Genomic DNA, 15,000 nt, shown 5'->3' on the forward strand with positions numbered 1-15,000 from the left:
TGAAAAAGTTTTATTGCTAACCGTAGCAAACAAAACATGCTCTTCTGTTCCACCCTTTGTGCTGCAGAGAACAGTACACCACAGCAACACAAAACAACATCGAGTCACAGTTTTCTTTTAGTGAATTAAATACAGAATAATGTATTATATTGAACTAATGAATCAACTTAAATGACTATTTATTTGAGTCAGTTACATCTGTTATTTGGGGAAAAAAAGTGCCGGGAAAACCAATACACTGTGTAATTGTACTGCTAATAAAGCCCAGCCCTAAATCATGCTGCCCTTGGGAGTGCAGTGCTGCTTTAATGTGTTTGCATCAAATTCAACTATGCTGCATTATGACAAGTGAATGTGCACAGGGTTGAAAAGAATCTCACTATTGCCACAACATCTGGGGTTTAAATCCCAGCTCTGGGGAACATGATTTTCTTTCTTTCTTGTAATAACTGATGCACTTTGCTCATATTTGTGGCTTCTCTGCAGGACGTAAAATATCTGACTGTTACTCTACTTTTTTGGGCTTTAGGTTATGCCAAAATAATTTTTCATGTCAATGACAGAAATACTACAACACAATCACAGAAAGGACAAAACTATTCAGATTGAGTGGTGTGAATTTGAATATGTATGAGTGTTTATTCGAAAGGCCATGTTTGGTTTTAAAAAAACTGTGCCAAATTGTTATGCAATCCACTGCAGTATACCACTGATGAAGAGTGACACTCAAAGTAATGTTTCTTCTTTTCATGGTTAAGTTGATACTGATTGTTATGACCAAATGCTGAGATGTTATTGAACCATCATCAGTTATGAACGAGGCCATGCATGTTCATCACTAATGTACTCATAATTTACGTCCTCAGTAAATTCATGAAACCAGTCATTAGACCCAGACCTTTTTAGTTGAACACAACCCTGAAAAACAGGAATTGAAAAAAGACCCAAAGTTAGTTTTTATAGCAATCTACTGCCACCTACTTGAACATATATATAATTGTTCTGCATGTCACTCTCACATTGACAAAGACAAATCATTTGCAGTAAATAGATAATAGTTTTCAAATGTCGATGTGTTACGATGTGCACTACCACGACACAGTATTTAGGGATCACTGCCTAAAAGAGTTCTCTTGCTCTAAGAAAAAACCCAAATTCCACTGGCCCGATTGACTTTTTCTTTAGGGGTCTATTATTAAAGAGATGTAACATGAATAACTGTTCAAAGAAAACAGATGTCAGCCTGTTAGTTGTTAGTAGTACAACATTGTAAGGAGTCTCAGAAACAGTTATAATTATAACCTGTGAGCTGCATCTTTAATGTGTGTCTCATTAATGTTTCAGTGGGATGAAGCAAAGTGAGAGCGTGTTTGGGTTTTTTTTTTTTTGTTTTGTTTTTTTGTTTAAAGCAGCTGTTGACTTTGGAAGTGTTTTGGTCTGTGTGTGTGCACGTGTGTGTTTGTGTAGGCTTGCTGAATGTGACGATACTATAAGCCTGTTCATTTTCCATAGCCTACACCAAGAGAGAAAGTACAAACACTAAGCCTGTGTCTCCGTGTGTGTATATTTGTGGTTAACTGTTAATGTTATGGCTTGGGAGCTTGTCTGGAGCAGCTACTGTTTTTTGTCCTGGCCCCTTCACATGTGAAAACACATGCACACACACTGACACATAAGACACAGCCAGAGTAAACCGCAGCTACCTCTCGTATTCAGACAGCTTTTCAGTTGAAGTGGAAAGTATGTGAGTCTCCTGTCTGTCTGCCTGTTGACTTCTGTTTTAGTGTGACCAATAACGACAAACTCGATCTCTTCTGTGGAGCGTCACCCAGCTGCATGTTGACTGCACCACCTACAGCTGAGATCTAGAGCTTAGGGTGGTATCTGCTCTGACTTTTTAACCTGGGAAACCTGGCTCAGGCGACGTCTGCGTAAAAGTCAAGTGTGGTTGAGTTACCTCTGGGAAGTCGCCAAATCCAATCCTCTGGTTTGGAAAAATGTGTGGATGGAAAGTGAGTGAGGAACAACATTGGTTCACCTCTGCAGGTCCTGCGTAGGTGTCTTCAAGGAAAACAAGATGTACAGCAGTTTTATTAACTGTTGATTGGCTGCATACGCTGTACGTCGCTTCACCTGCCTCTTCATTATCATGTGATGAGATGGATGAGCATTCAGGGCTAACTGTCAAATTGTGAAATTTACCACTGAAAGTTGTTTCAGAGACATTTTGTTTCTTTTAAAACAATTTTGGCTATTGATGCTGCAAAACCTTGGCCACCTTTACGGTTAATTCTAACTTATTTTGGCAAACGTTTTGTATAAATAAGTGTTTTACGTATTTTTGCTAATTTTCCAACTTTGAGCAGAAATTTGACTTATTTTGCAAAAACTGTTTAAAATGGCTTACTTTCAGCTTCTTTTTTTTTCAACTATGATGAGAATGTAGTTTTTTGGTTTTCTTCTTGGCTATGTTGTGTTCTGTAATTTGACTCTCATTAACTCTGTCACTGACATTTTACTACATCAAAGTAACTTTTAGCCACAACATTACAACTATAATTATCATGGCTAAGTTAAAAATATCAATGCTATATTTTGGCTATGCTGTAGCTATTTATATTTTTTTATGCATTCTTATTGGTTATTCCTAGATGATCTATTTTTTTTACTTTCCAAAGGCAGTTTTTTTTCATGCTGTCCATCTTTAGTTATTATTTACATATACTATATATATTACAGATATTTTTTATCTTTTTTTACTGCAAAAACAATTTTGGTCTTTGTTTGATTCTGGATTGCAAAAGCACATACTTTAAAATAGCTTGCCCTGTACTGCACAGAGATGGTAAAGTAATGCATGCTAATGAAGCCTAGCTTGGCATTTCCACTTAGACTTTGCTAAAGTTAACTTAATATTTTATGAGGACATTAAAGGCTTGAGTTATAGACATTTCCAGGCCATTTGACCTTGTTTCCCCCCTCATTCCGGACCCTGGTTTAGGTAGTTCCAGCACACATTGGCACTTGATATTTTATTTTAGGGTTGTAGTTTTTTTTCTTAAGAAAAAATCACCATTCTGTTTTAAGATTCTTTTAGAGAGTTAGAATGACTTTTAATAACACTTTTACCATCATGAGTGGGTAAATGAACAGTGTTTTGTCACCAAGTCAGCTGCTTTTAACTAAGAAACCATTGCAGTTTCTTTGTCTTCCTGAAGTGCAACTCTTTCACAGAGGAAAAATTTAAAATACCAAAATACTAACGTGATAATGGACAGACTCAGGAACTAGTCTTTAGGACATCAGCTGAAAACAGTTAAAGCAGGGAGACTTGTCAAAACCTGAGTAGCTGTGATGATTTTTAGCTGAGTCAGCCTTATTCCCCTCTCTATGATTATATGATTAACGTCATCACCCTATGTTAATACCTTTTATTCTGTATGGATTAACTGTGTCTCTCTGAGCAAGAAAAATAGTCTGCTCCCTTTTACCTAGGTCACTGCCACCTCTCGTGTGTGTGTGTGTGTCCGTTTGGGTGGCTTGGTAAATCGACAAATGTTGGACATAATGGATCACTCACTTGTGAGCAAACCTCCACACTTTAACAGTTTGTTCATATTTTTCCCCTGATTCGTGTGCTGTTGAAAAAGGTTGCCACTGGTTCCTACCACAGATGTTGTTCCTGGCAGGAGCGGTTTCAGCAGAGGACAGACAGAGGTGGAAACTTTTTTTTATTACTATGAGGCATTTTGTTTAAGTGCCACTCTGTGTGTGCCGGAAAAATCAAGACTTTGAAACCGCTCTCATGGGACCAGTCCAAGGACCGAAGATATTTGTTTCCGTTGTGTCTAGTAGATAACGGTGAAGTTCTGACAGTCAAGTAAAGCACACAGTAGTTATCTGTCCTAGTATTTAGTGTTATTTTGTGTGTGTGTGTGTGTGTGTAAGCAAGAATACACACTGCTGTTATGCCTCTCAACAGTTCTGCAGTGCGACCGACTCTGCTGCAGCAGTCCCAGACCTGTGTGTCTGTGCATGTGTGCATCACTGTCTGAGAGTTTTTGTGTGCGTGTGCCTGCCTCTCCATTCATGCTGGTAATTTGAGCAGTGATAATGAGGAATCTTCTTAACACCAGACTCGGCTTTAAACACTTGGGTGTGGACCAGCAGAAGTGTTGGTCATACATTTCTGCAGTGAAATCACCAATTCTGGACATTTTTAGCTCTCAGCTGATGCATTACAAAACTCTGTTGGAAATGTTTAAGTGGAGATGAGAATGCTGATTTGTTTTTTATTTTATTTTAAATGTGACAAATTGCTTTATTTTTAGAAGACAGTGACTCATGATTTATTATTTATTACCTGAATTGCTGCAGTGTGTTTTTGGTTTTTCCAATGGCTGATAATATTCAGATCCACTGACTTCCTGCTGCAGTTCATCTGAAGTTAAAAAGCAGATTACTATTGAAAGTTGCTGTTCCATGTGGAACAATGTTGGTTTCCTGGGTTCGACAGTCTGTTGTGTGCAGCATGGATTTTTTTTTTTAAATACTGTTTCAAAATGTTTCAGAAACTGCTGACCCAGGGCTTTGAGAATACTTTCCTTGTGGTATTTATATTACGGCACAAACCTAGTGTTTTAACCTCTGTTACATGTTTAAAATAAATCTGTGCTGCAGTTTCTCTGTTAGCTTCATAAAGATTTGAAGGTCATAGTTGGGCCCTGTCCTTCTCTTGGACTTTTTATGTCAGAATGTCCCAAGTTATATAAAAAGTTTTGCTATTTTTTTTAGGTAGAACACTGACTGTTAAAAGTATTCAGGCTAAGGATTTAACCCTAGGGCACTGTAAGAGAATGCATGGAGTAATGTGACCCAACGGCCGAGCTACGCAATGTCCTGGTAGATGGTATGTGTGTTAGTCGGTTACTAGGCAGATCAGTGCTTATTCGATCTGGTCTACAAACCTCATTACTTGCATCAACTACCATATAAAACCCATAAACATCTTTATATATTGTCCTTTTTTATCCATTTGAGGTTTCCTGGAAACTTAATCTATGAACCAATGGTTTTGAAGTGACAGAATGTCCTTGTAGTTTGGAAATACCCTCTTTACACACAGATACACAGGGAGGTCCATGTCCCCGAGGCTTAAATGACCTCATATTTTACAGTCATGTAGTGTTCATTGAAGTGGATGCACACCAGACAACATCGTGGCTACTTCAGACAAGAAGTCTTACTTGAAGCACGCATTTTAAACATGCAAAAATACAGTATATGTGTGTACTTGTACGTACTGTATTTTGTCTTGCACAGGTCAGTTGGGGTGAAAGGATAAGAATGGAACAAAGAGCAGGGGTTGGTATAAAGGGGACTGTAAAAATACTCATTAGACAACAATTAAGCAAGACAAATGAGCATCATCTGGAACATTGTCAGCTTCCTGTTACAGCCACATTACAAGCAGCAGTTCTGGGTGAAGCTGAGAGTTCTTGCGTGTGCGTGTTGCAGTCAGTGTTTTCCGTCAGTATTTTTTCTTTAATGCTTCTTAACTTATTACAGATGAGCTAACAATGCCTTGATTGTCTCAATAAAATGTTTCCACTTTTCCCAGTTTTCCAAGATCATTTAATGTGGAAAACTAAAATATGTCATTACACACACTATCAACTACACAGCCCAGTTCATTTAGTTTTCCTGGGGTTGTTATAGGAGAAATAATTAGAGGCTAAAGATTTTTTCAAAATTTAAAAGCCTCTGTCTTGGCAGTATGCAAGTGTTTCACAACCTCCTGTTTCGAAAGCAAGAATAATCCATTTGTTGGGAAATAGATCTGACGTTTTATTGTTACAAAAACCTAAAACACGTATCAAAACATGCTTTGAATTTATAATAATAATAATAATAATAATAATAATAATAAAGCAAAACCCAGAAAATGACCTCAGAAGTGAAAGGATATCCCCCACAAGGAAGTCTAAGTTGAACTCCGATGCAAGGTGCTGTAATTTTACATGGAAAAATTCCAATATGCGAGTCTTGTGGCTAAAGATTTGCAATGGAACATTGGCTGTCAGTAGTGCAGAGACCAGAGATGCTTGATTTAGTCACCAAATTGATAAGGTTTTTGGCCTTTTAAAGTCGGACATTCAGAAATAAGGCATTTAAGAGTAAATAAAAAAGGAAATCAGGTTTGGCTTTTATCTTATTTTCTAACAGTTGGTTTTGTTGAAATATATGTGAAATATTTGTGTGTGCTTTAAACATGACTGAGCCGATCAAACTATGAAAGTAAATCTGAGAGTTTTCCTTAACGCTTTATGGAATTAGAATCCATAAAAAGTCCAGTCCATGCTTTTGATAAGGTAACGCCATTAGCTGTTGAATACCAAACATGTTTACCCGATGACATAAAGAGTAGTGAGAGGAATGCTAATTGGCAAGAAAATAAAAATTTGCTAAATCCAGCTGATGCTGAAATCTGTTGACAGTTCGACTAGGCTCAACCATGGATCATTTAGTGCTTGTTAAAAACTGCCTGGAAAGTCTTTCTATAATGAAAACAAAATCTGACCCCACGAGGTTAGAAAAACATATCACAAGTACTCAAAAAACAATGTTACTTACAATTAAGGAAACAGTTCTTAATACTAAAAGTAAAACTGGATTTCTATGATGCCTTATTCAGCACAAACACAAAAGCATTGCTTATGGGAGTAGAAGTGTGTGTGCCTGCTTGACCCAGTGTGCAGTCCAGATCCAACTAAGTTCCTCACTCTTTGTACTTTAGCTTCTCATATTAAGTTTCCAAATGACCTATCAAATAACTATTGTAGTTTTACTCGCAATTTACAGAAGTGTTATTTTTCTGTAAATCAGGAATATGATTGTGTTTTGAAAGGTTTTTTATTTTAAGAATGTAGTTCGTAAAATGACCCAGAAGATCATTTGTAATTTTCATGCATAAAGGGAAGCTGTACAACCGTGACACCTGAAGTACAAAGACAATGTTACATACTCTCTAATACCCCCTTCCTCATACACACAAATCAAACGCATCATTTCTTTCTTGTTTTTTGTTCATGCACAAACTTGTGACTCCTCTTCATCATCCTCTGTCAAGCAATATGTGGCAATGGAACAGGATGAGGAACTATTCCTTATGATACATCAGTTTTGAATTACAGCAAAAACATGCAACCAAATACTTTGTTTCACAACCACATGAATCCATCTTGGAGGTTTCTGCCACTGTCAGCTGTTTTTATTTGTGGGGTCTCCTAGTTCCTCAAGTAAAAGCTAAAATCATTATTTCTCAATGTACGTTAGGCAATAATCTGAAACTGTCCAGATCAATCATTGGTCACAAAGTACATCTACAGAGTGTAATGACTGTCCTGTGCCTGTAGAACCTTGTTTTGTGGTTCTACTGGAACCTTGACCCTTGAACAAGGCAGTACTTTCTGTTTCTATCTATGTCCAAACGACTTCTCGTCCTCACTCTCCTGGTTGTTCCCTCCACAGGAAGTATCTGCTTCACCCCTGCCTTCATATCCTTTATCATCTCTGGAGTCTTCTTCCGTTCCTCCTTCCTGTCAGCTGCATCTCCAACAACTGCTGCCAAATATTCTGTTGCTCTTACCCAAGTGTCCAAACCATGAGGTGCAGAGTTATCAATTCATTTATGGTATAGCCATTGTACCAGACACCCGCGAATACACCAAGCCCAGGTATCTATATACTCTATCAGGATTGAAAAAGTCAGATCGGTGTGACCCTTGTTAAAACAATTCCAATACCTCTTCTTCCAAGGTCCAAGTCGGGTTACCCTATTTTCCAGGTTTTACGTCGAACTTTTCTTCTTTTTTTTTTTTTCATCCTTTGGCTGGGTTTTGCGTCTTATACTCAGGTGCGACTTATATATTGAAATATATAATTTCATATTTGTTGTTTTAACACTGTGTTATAGGCTCTATGCTTGTGTACTAGTATCTGCGGACATTAAAATAGATGGTGAGAGTGATTTATTTGTCATTGTTAGTAGACAAGTCATGTGATAGGATGAGGGTAAGATAGGTGAACCGCACCACCCCTGAAGGGACCAGATCAAAGACGAGGAACAAGAAGAACATCCTCAAAAACAGGAATGTCCTCTGTAGTTGTTAGACCTCAAACCACTGATTTGAGAACTATGTGTATGTTTGTGTCGCAACAAGCGTGTTCTTGTTTCAGCCTCAGCTACTGATCATATGAGAACTGTTAATGATCTTATGCAAGCTGGGATTGGCCTGTGAGTGTGTGTTTTTTTTTTAAATTCCAGTGTGACCTTCTTGTGCATGTGATGTTCTTACATTTTTGTGATGTGTTTGTATTTATCGTTGTTCTCAGCTTGTTACATTATCACTTTGGAATATTTTCATGGAAAAAAAATGAGACAATTTGCGGCCAGGGACAAATTAGAGAAGGAGGAGCCCAGAGCGGTGGCCTGTCGGTTATTTTTAGGTCAAACTCATCCAGCCTACACAGCATGACGGTTGTGGCACAAACTAGTGCCACCTGCTGACCACACGGCTGGTGCGTAGACAGCTGCTGTGGTCTGTGTTTATATGTGTTTTATCATGAAGTGTTAAAGCTAGGCTCTTCTTGTATTGGACTCATGTATACACCTGACACAGAAACAGGGGTTTTTTTTTTTTTTTTTGGCTTATTGCCTAGTGTTGGAAAACTTGTTAAAAAAATCCAACTGTCAAAGCCCCAGTTTGGTTTTAATTTACTGCCATTAACAGGAAGGAAGACCAGCTGTCTGTTTCTGCAACCGCTCTAAAAGGCATATGGTGAACCCTAATACATTTTCTCTGCCTTCCTCTGCAGGGTGGTGGAACTCTGTGCCGTGCTGGAGCTGGACTGAGGCGCTGTTAGAAGACCAAAGGTAAACAGCATCAATCCACTGTTATCATTTCATCTGACATGCTGCCTCATGTGCCGAATGTGTGTAGGCTTCATGGATGGGGTTTCTTTCTGTCAAAAAGTCCTCTCCTTTCACTTCCACCAGTAGTGTGGGCTTTTATGTGTGGCATTCTGCAACTTGCAATTTACACAGAGGCACTGTCTCCCAGACAGCACATGCAGTACAGTGTTACTCACATGTTTCATTGTAGTAATTATGGTGCAGTGGTTCAATACTCTCGCCTCACAGCAAGAAGCTTCTGCCGTTGAAGCTTGGGCCTCTGGGAGGAAAATGTCTCCTCCCACGATCTGAGTGTCCACGATAGGTTCAACTGTGATCATGTTAGGTTGTGTCTTTTTGTTGTAATGGTTTATTTTATTGAGCATTTATTCCTCCAGTGAATACATAGGTGAAGTCTTGGAGAGCAGAATATATAGCGAAGTTATAGGTTTTCCCGATTACCAAATTATATTTTTAGTGTTGTCATAAGTATGTGTACAATGTAGACTTTGTTCCTACAGTTCGATGGTGACAGTAACTCTGACTGTGCAAATCAGATTAATTAAGTGTCCTCTCCACATATTTAAAGTGTGTCTTCATGTCAACACCATCTTAAAGTGACAGTTGTTATGTGGATGTTGGCCTTATAATAACATGTTCAGTGTTCACAGCTGATCTGTTGACTAACTGTTCACTACCTGTCAAACTGCCTTTGGTTGAATTGATCTTTGTGATGTCTGTGGTCACTCCCATTCCACTTCCTGCTGCGTCCATCCATGTTCTTCCAGATCTTTTGGGGTTGGCTTCCTGTTTCTATTTTTGCCAGTCATGTTGTGTTCATAGCTGACATCTGGTTCAGACACGCTGCATGACATTGGTTATTTTCCCACAGGAAAGCGGGACTCCTATGTTTTGCTGTTAACGTGCTGTGTGTCAACTGTTCTACTCAACTCTTTAAATATTCACAATCAGGCCGGAGTCCAACTAATGGTCAGGGAGTCATGTGGAGTTTTTCAAAAACAAATGTTCTTGTGTTGCCTCTTCAGTTTTGATAGATTTATTCTCAAAACAAACCAGATTACATCGTGGACCATCAGTCATTTTCAGCATCTTCTGGGCTTCTGTATTTTCAACGTCTGTGCTGAGTCTTTTGGAAAACTAAATGTCTCTGTGGCAATGTTGTTCCAACTCACCCACTCCCTGGTGCCAGTATTATAAGGTTGTGGCCAGTGCGGACTAATGTCTGGGTATGTGTAAGACAGATGTCCCCAATTTGACAGAACAGCCACTTTGCCCAAATATTGGAAAGTGTCATTTCAAATAAAAATACAAAATGAATGCAGTGCTCCAGCTCCATGGATCTATTGTAGATTGGTGACAGTTGACTTTTTCTCTCCTGACCATAAATAGGTCAGGGCAAGGGGTTAGGGAATGCTTTATGTCTGAGTGAAGTACTTACACCTAAGTGTCTGTGTGTATGTTTGTGCACGCCCCTGAATATTGCTATCAACATATGGGTTCAATGCTTATTTGTCCATGTCCGTATCAAAGAGTTGTGTTTGTGTGTGCGCGTGCATGCGTGTATAAATACAGGCACTATAAATACACACAGTGTGGTTGTGGGCAGTTGTGAAGGAGTGGCTCAAGTTTCTGTTTATTACAAGGATCTGTATGGGTTTGGCTACATATAGGACGGTCAGAATATTTGCAGCAGGTTTAAATCACGACAGAGTGGGAGTGTGATTGAAGATGCTGGTGGAGCTGGGAAGTCCACACTGCACGTGTTCCTCCCTAAAATGTGGCTGTTTCCTCTATCAGTGATACTAAGGCTGGCAATTATGTCATTGAAAAGCTAAACTAAATGTCTTGAATAGTTGAGGCTGGATTGTCCTAAAATTTCGGTTAAGCCATCGGCCGTTGGATTATCTAATTCTGTGTACGATACGGTATGATTCTTAGAGGAAGTAGGGTTTATTTTGAAAGCTTTCAATTCTCTCCACAATGTCACAGCTGGAAATTGTATCCTTGAACTGTATGTGTTGAAAGAAAAAATGAAAAGATATGATTTTTTATGCTACATGTGGCTGTAAAGATTAGTCAAAGTAAACTTCATTGACTAATTTGGTCACTGAAAAGCCCTTCATAATGGTTAATTGGACATCAGTGGACCATTGTCATCACTAGTTTAATTTGTGCGAAGATGCAGTGAACCTGTGTAGTAATGATGACCGTTGTTACCTGTATACTCTTTGGGGTAGTATTGGGGTATTTCTATTAGGGATGACTCAATACCTTGCCACGGGCTGCGGTTGCTGGGTTGATGGTGTACCTGTTTATGGCCTGTCGTGCAAAGTTAAGTTGAGCATTTTTGCTTAGGTATCAAATTCCTGGTAAAAAATTGAACCATCCCTAATTTAGTAGCCCTGCCATCGTTTTTTTTAAAAAGCACTGCTGGGTGAGGCTCTTTATTTCCATGAAGAACCTATAAATGCAGACCAGTTTGACCTCTGTCTTATATCACAATCATATCCATGTCTTTTTTTGCTAAATCCGTTGATGTTTTGCCGGACAATAACTCAAATGGAACAAGAAAGGGAAGTATGTTGGCAGTTAAGGATATATATATTCTGTGCACACATGTATTTCTTAACATCTAAGGCATCACAAATAAGGCTTTATTCTAAATGTGTCAGTCTTCAGAGCTGCAAATTCTCATGAAAAGACCAACTGAATGCACATGATTCCATTTCCGTTCCATTATAAAACATTTATGTCTCCACTTACGCCATCATGTGGGATGCACATGCAGCTTCCTGCTCATCGCAGCTCATCTTTACCTCGACTATCAGCCTGCTTTAGAATGGGGGGTTGGGGGTGGGGCATTTGATGTTATGATCCACAGCGGAACACTTGGCTGCAAATGCCAAACACTGCTCTGCTGCCTCTGTCACCTTTAGTCCAGACACGGTAAATCCATTCAGCTACAGTAAAATCAACTTCCTGCTGCCTGTTTGTTTCTGTTGGCGCAAAAATAGAACTCATTTGTTCTGTCCCTAAATCAGGAACACACAACCATGAGTGAACATGGTGTGTGTGTGTTTGTGTTTGTGTGTCAGTATTGCATTACATGGCGGCAGCTGAGTACCCCTGAGATCCACAGGATCCAGACTCGGGATCAAATGCACCATTCATACACAATGACGTACAATTTAGGCCTCATCACATGTATTCACACAGACATCACCGTGTGTATCTGGTTTCCTATAAAAGTACACGTGCCGGACAAAAAAACAAGGACACACTCAGGATGTGGTTTTTGGAACCGTTGAATACAAAATCCAGCTCCATAACAGCTGAGGATAACTACCGGTGCGGTTTGACGAGTGTGTTGACAATAATATAAAATATTATGGAAATATGGGTATAAATAAGGCCAAAGCTCGGTCCTCTTACACCCTTTCTCTTTGCTAACGCTCCCTTCCTTCCATTGAGAAACAGAGGCAGATGTCAATAGGAGGCAGGGAAGCGAGGAGGAAATGATGTAACCCTCCTGCGGGTCTCAGGGGAAGTGATATCATTGTTGCTGGATCAGCAGGCGGCTCCTCACTCATCCACTGCTTCCTCTGCCTATTCGATATGAGCCAAGTATTACTGTTGCACTGGACCACAATTATACCTCTGACATACAGCACTCATAGTAAAATTGTAAATAGTATGAAGGAAAACTAGGCCTAAGTTTAATCGGATAACCAATACAACAATTTGAAAAATATTTGAAACATAACCTTTGCTTTACAACTGAGAAAAGTGCTGTTTATTTTATCCTTTTGGTTGCAAAGAAAGTGAGAACGGTTACCGATGTAAGAAAGATGTTTATTTTATGATGATAAGGGGCTGTACAGTAGATAGGTGCAAAATATTTTCCAAAATTCCACCTCTAGTTCATCGTACCAATTTTGGTCAGGAGTGAGCTCCATAAACTGGATAATTCTACAAGGATCATGAACTAAATACACATGGCTGTTTCTCAAACCTCCAAACAGTCTTAAAAAAACCATCACAGCAAATCATTTTTTAAATCAGGCTCATTTTCATCCAAACAGTAGATAGACAAGAAAATTCTGGAGAGTTTGTGCATTTTACACAACAGTGTGAAACAAGAACACTAAGGAGTAGATGAGGTGAGTGATTGGTTATGGGATAGGTTTACAAATCTATCACGAAACATAATTCCTGTGTCTACAGGAAGAAGCGTCATTAATGCCTCTTATACAGAAAGCTCTTCCTAATGCTTCGGTTGCCTGAGTGAAGCAAATCAGGTTATTGTCCAGAGGAAGCTCTGTGCATTACAAACCAAACTAAGATGATGCACACAGAGGCACTAGTTAATGCTGCATTTTGACTTGAAAATAAACAACGTAAATTGGTCAGACAAAATGAAGCCCAAACAGAGATTCAGCATATATTAAATAAATATAAATATAGTCTTGACTTTTTCCAGTCAGAGTTTCCGCAGCAGATCGTCTGCTTTCTCTCCTATCGACCCTCTTAATGTCCTTCTCTATCAAGTCCATAAATCTTTCTCTCTCCTTTTCTCCGCCTAGCTGCTGTATCTCTAACATCTTTTGTCCATTTTTCCCACTAAGCCACCAGTCACCGGCTTCTCCAACTTATCTGTAACTTTTTCACCTCCACCGTCCTCTGAGTTAACCTGGATCTAACTAATTTGGTATAGAAATCAGTTTGACCAGCTGCATTTTTGTTTTGACACGTTTTAAGGCAGAGCCCTTTCTCAGTCAAGTCACAGGAGGACACAGCTTTAGTTTATGTATTTCCTACATTTATATTATTAAATAGAAAGATTTTTTTTCCAGTGTGGATTTGTACAGTATGGGACTAGAAAATCCTAAATGTCTACCGTGGGGTTTTCCAGAGCACACGCTGGCCAGAGAGGTTCTCCTCTAATCCACAGGTCTCCTGCATGAAAGGCAGGAGGCTGGTGCTATAAAAGAGCATCACTGTGGAATCCCTCACAGACTTGGCAGCCATTCAGACCCCACACATGCACGCACAACACACTGTGGCACTGTGGTTTAGTCCCAGCATCTAGTTGACTGTAAATTTGTTATTGACTCTCATTAAAACTTGGTTAGAAGGAAATTGTCCAAGGAAACGTTTTTTGTGCAAGTAGATATGGGATAAAAATTGTTTTTTAAAGATAAAAATATAACCCTGGATCATCTTAATTAACTTCTTTGACAGATCTTATAGAAGCAAAATTTAGATATATGTTATGTGTGAGAGAGAGAGAGAGATGGAGAGATTAACAAATGTATCAACTTACTCTCTGGATTCACTCAATGCATCTTTTTCTCTCTGGACCTGATTTATAGCTTTTCTTTAAAACCCAACAACCAGACCTAAAATAAGTGTGTATGCTTGTGTGTGTGTGCATGTATGCTTGTGTGTGTGTGCATGCCTGCATTTAACAGCAAGTGTGATGTCCTGATATAGAGCCGTGGGAACAGGCCTCACTCGTGAAGCTTCCTAAAAGCCTTTTTTTTCCTGCTATCGTTGTTTTGTCTTGGCAGCAGACCAGTTGAGGTTAGAGGACACTTGGTTCTGCCCAGGGCAAAAGATGTTTCGCTTGCTCAAGGGAACTAAAGCAGCAGATGTCACAGTGCTTCAGTATAAACTCATTCAGGGCTCATGTGTGTTTATGAAAGAATTAAAATGCTGAACTTTGACAATGACATTGTTATCTTTAAATGAAGAAAAGTGAAGGGATATGACCATAAGTAAATTAGTAAAACTGAAGTACATTTTTTCATTGTGTCCCCCACGACCCAGTACTAAATGACCTACGGACTGGCACCGGTCCCTGTACCGGGGGTTGGGGACCCCTGCTGTAGACTGCAATGGCTGGAATATTAAAAGCATCTTTAATAAGTAAATGTTTTAGGTTAAAATAACCTCGTTTTAGTCCACCAACTATGTGAGGGACCAGCTATTTAAGAGATATTTTTGACTAAAAATCATTATTATAT

At 39.1% G+C, this 15,000-nt stretch overlaps 2 protein-coding genes across 5 annotated transcripts in view; both read left to right on the forward strand.

Annotated features, from left to right (window-relative positions):
- phf11 (PHD finger protein 11) overlaps positions 1 to 15,000 on the forward strand; it is a 959,893-nt gene that overhangs the window by 913,722 nt on the left and 31,171 nt on the right. The window lies entirely within an intron of this gene.
- The window catches only part of raph1a (Ras association (RalGDS/AF-6) and pleckstrin homology domains 1a), a 51,219-nt gene that overhangs the window by 7,968 nt on the left and 28,251 nt on the right, over positions 1 to 15,000 (forward strand). Inside the window, 1 exon segment of the mRNA XM_025064112.1 lies at positions 8,878 to 8,935. The gene's annotated coding sequence lies outside the window, so the exon portion shown is untranslated.

Source organism: Cynoglossus semilaevis, chromosome 16 (assembly GCF_000523025.1).
Source record: "Cynoglossus semilaevis isolate Cse_v1.0 chromosome 16, Cse_v1.0, whole genome shotgun sequence".
Classification (NCBI taxonomy): Eukaryota; Metazoa; Chordata; class Actinopteri; order Pleuronectiformes; family Cynoglossidae; genus Cynoglossus; species Cynoglossus semilaevis.